Source organism: Choloepus didactylus, chromosome 2 (assembly GCF_015220235.1).
Source record: "Choloepus didactylus isolate mChoDid1 chromosome 2, mChoDid1.pri, whole genome shotgun sequence".
Taxonomy (NCBI): domain Eukaryota; kingdom Metazoa; phylum Chordata; class Mammalia; order Pilosa; family Megalonychidae; genus Choloepus; species Choloepus didactylus.
Window position 1 is genome coordinate 66,364,163 of NC_051308.1, and position 3,669 is coordinate 66,367,831.

At 38.5% G+C, this 3,669-nt stretch overlaps 1 pseudogene; it reads left to right on the forward strand.

Moving 5' to 3' along the window:
* Positions 1 to 887: 887 nt before the first annotated feature.
* On the forward strand, positions 888 to 2,242 carry LOC119518033 (annotated as a pseudogene).
* Positions 2,243 to 3,669: the final 1,427 nt, after the last annotated feature.

Here is a 3,669-nt window from a genome sequence, read left to right on the forward strand (position 1 = left end):
GCCATCTAAAGAAAGAGAATAAAAATCCAGAAAACAGTGATGAAGAAGACAAGAATGTGGACAAACCAAACAAAGCCTTTAACAAAATAATCTTAAAAATGCTCAAGGAAATGAAGGAAAATACAGAGAGAGAACTAAAAGATACCAGGAAAGCAATGAATGTGCAATATGAGACTCTATAAAGAGATGGATATTTTAAAAAGGAATCAAACAGAATTACTGGAGTTCAAGACCACAATTACTTAAATGAAAAATGCCCAGGAGGGTTTCAAGAACAGATTAGAGCTAGAAGAAAGAATCAGTGAACTTGAAGGCAAGACACTTTAAATAAGTCAGGCTGAGGAGCAGAAGGAATAAAGGAATATTGAAAGTGAAAATAGCCTCAGACAGCTATGGGACACTATCAAGCAAGCTAATAAATGCAATATGGGAGTCCCAGGAGGAGAAGAAAGTGAAAAAGGGGAGAAGGAATGCCCAAAGAAATAACGACAGAGAGCTTCCCAAATTTAGCAAAGGTGTGAATATGCACATCCAAGAGGACAAGAGAACACCAAACAGGATAAACATAAAGAAAAACACACCCCATCATTTATTGATCATGATATTGAGTGCAAAAGACAAGGAATGAATTCTGACCACTGCAAGAAGAAAGCAATGTGTTATGCACAAGGACATCTCAATTAGATTGGGTGCCAAATACTAATCAGAAACCATGAAGGCAAGAAGACACTGGGTTGAAATAGTTAATCTGCTGAAAGAAAACAACCACTGGCCAAGATTTTTATATTCAGTGAGACCTTTTTTCAAAAATGAAGAAGAACTTTTTCACAATGGGTTTGCTGCCAGAACACAGTGTTGTGAAAACCATCACTGTATTTTAGGCCAAAATGGGAAAGGAAAAGACTAATATCAGCATTGTTGTTATTGGGCATGTAGATTTGGTTAAGTCCACCACTACTGGCCACCTGATCTATAAATGTGGCAGAATCAACAAAAGAACCATTGAAAAAATTGAGAAGGAGGCTGCTGAGATGGAAAATGGTCCTTCAAGTATTCCTGGCTCTTGGATAAACTGAAAACTGAACATGAGCATGGTATCACACTGATATCTCCCATGGAGCCAGCAAGTATTATGTGACCATCATTGATGCCCCAGGGCACAGAGGCTTTATTAAAAACATAATTATAAGCACATCTCAAGCTGACTGTCCTGATTGTTGCCACTGTTGTTGGTGAATTTGAAGCTGGTATTTCCAAGAATAGGCAGACCTGTGAGCATGCCTTTCTGGCTTACACACTGGGTATAAAACAACTAATTGTTGGTATTAACAAAATGTGTTCCACTGAGCCACCCTACAGCCAGAAGAGATATGACAAAATCATTAAGGAAGGCAGCACCTACATTAAGAAATTGACTACAACCCTTACGCAGTAGCATTTGTGCCAGTTTCTGGTTGAAATGGTGACAACATGCTGGAGCCAAGTGCTAACATGCCTTGGTTCAAGGGATGGAAAGTCACCTGTAAGAATGGCAATGCCAGTGGGACCATGTTGCTTGAAGCTCTGGAATGCATCCTGCCACCTACTCATCCAACTGACATATACTTATATATGTCTCTTCAAGATGTGTACAAAATTGGTGATATTGGTACTGTCCCTGTGGGCTAAGTGGATACTCATGTTCTCAAACTGGGCATGGTGGTCACCTTTGCTCCAGTCAATGTTACAACTGAAGAAAGGCTGTTGAAATGTACCATGAAGTTTTTAGTGACACTCTTCCTGGTAACAAAATGGCCTTCAATGTTAAGAACATGTCTGTAAAAGATGTCTGTCATGGCAATGTGTCTGGTGACAGCAAAAATGATCCTCCAATGGAAGCATCTGACTTCACTGCTCATGTGATTGTCCTCAACTATCCAGGCCAAATCAATGCTGGCTATGCACGTGTGCTGGATTGTCAGCTCACATTGTTTGCAAGTTTGCTGAGCTGAAGGAGATGATTGACCACCATTCTGTTAAACTGAAAGATGGCCCCAAATTTATGAAATCTGATGTTGCTGCCATCATTGATATGGTTCTTGGCAAGCCCATGTATGTTGAGAGATTCTGTGACTATCCGCCTCTGGGTCATTTTGCTGTTTGTGATAGGAGACAGACAGTTGCTGTGGGTGTCATCAAAGCAGTGGACAAGAAGCCTGCTGGAGCTGGCAAGTCTGTCCAGAAAGCTCAGAAGGCTAAATGAATATTACCTATAACCTCCCACCTCAGTCTTAATTAATCAGCAGTGGAAGAATAGTATCAGAACTGTTTGTCTCAATTGGCCATTTAAGTTTAATAATAAAAAACTAGTTAATGTTAACAATGCATCATAAAACCTTCAGACAGAAAGGAATGTTTTGTGGACCATTTGTTTTTATGTGGCAGTTTTAAGTTATTAGTTTTTAAAATCAGTACTTTTTACATGGAAACAATGACCAAAATCTGTCACAGAATTTTGAGATCCATTAAAACAAAGCTTAATGAGAAAAAAAAAATGCAGGAGAGATTAAGACATTCTCAGATAAATGAAAGCTGAAGGAGAGCATCACTACAAGACTGATACTACAAGCAGTGCTTAAGGGAGTTCTTCAGACTAAAAGGGAAGGACACTAGACAGTGGTTCTCGGTGGCAGAAAGAAAGACCTGTGATAAAGGTAACCATTTGGATAATTATAAATGCCAATATTGTTGTAGTGCATTGTTTGGTATGTAGCTCCACTTCTTCCTGCAGATGCTAAAATGCAAATGCATAAAAAGTAATGATAAATCTGTTTTTGGGTATATGATGTACAAAGACATAAGTTATAACAAGTGAAAAAATGTTCAGGAAGCAGTGGGGTGCAGGAAAAGATATTTGCATGCTATTGAAGTTAAGTTGGTATCAAGACAAATATGATTGTTATATATTTAGTATGTTAAATTTTAACCCCATGGTAACTGCAAGGAAAATAGATGAAAAATATATTAAGAAAAAAATGAGAAGGCACTCAGCATGGTACCATACAAAATATCAAATCATATAAAAGTAGGCATTAATAGAATTGAGGGACAAAAAAGGTATAATATTTACAAAGTCTAAATAGAAAAATGGCAGAAAAAGTTGCATTACCTGTAGTAACTTTGAATGTAATTTGTTTAAACTCTCCAGTCAAAAGGCAGACATTGGCAGAATGGGTAAATGACCCAACTATGTACTGTCTGTGAAACTCACCTTAAAGTCAAAGATAGAAGTAGGTTGAAGGTGAAATGATGGAAAAAAGTATATACCATGTGTTCCAGTTTGCTAATGCTGCTGGAATGCAAAACACCAGAAATGGATTGGCTTTTACAAAAGGGGGTTTATTTGGTTACACAGTTACAGTCTTAAGGCCGTAAAGTGTCCAAGGCAACACATCAACACATCACTGGAGGATGGCCAATGGTGTCTGGAAAACCTTTGCTAGCTGGGAAGGCATGTGACTGGCATCTGCTCTGGAGTTCTGGTTTCAAAATGACTTTCTCCCAGGACATTCCTCCCTAGACTTCAGCTCCTCAAAAATGTCACTCTTAGTTGGGGCATTTGCCCTCTCTCAGCTTCTCCAAAGCAAAAATGTTCTTTCAAAGGCCATCTCCAAAATGTCTTTGTAAACT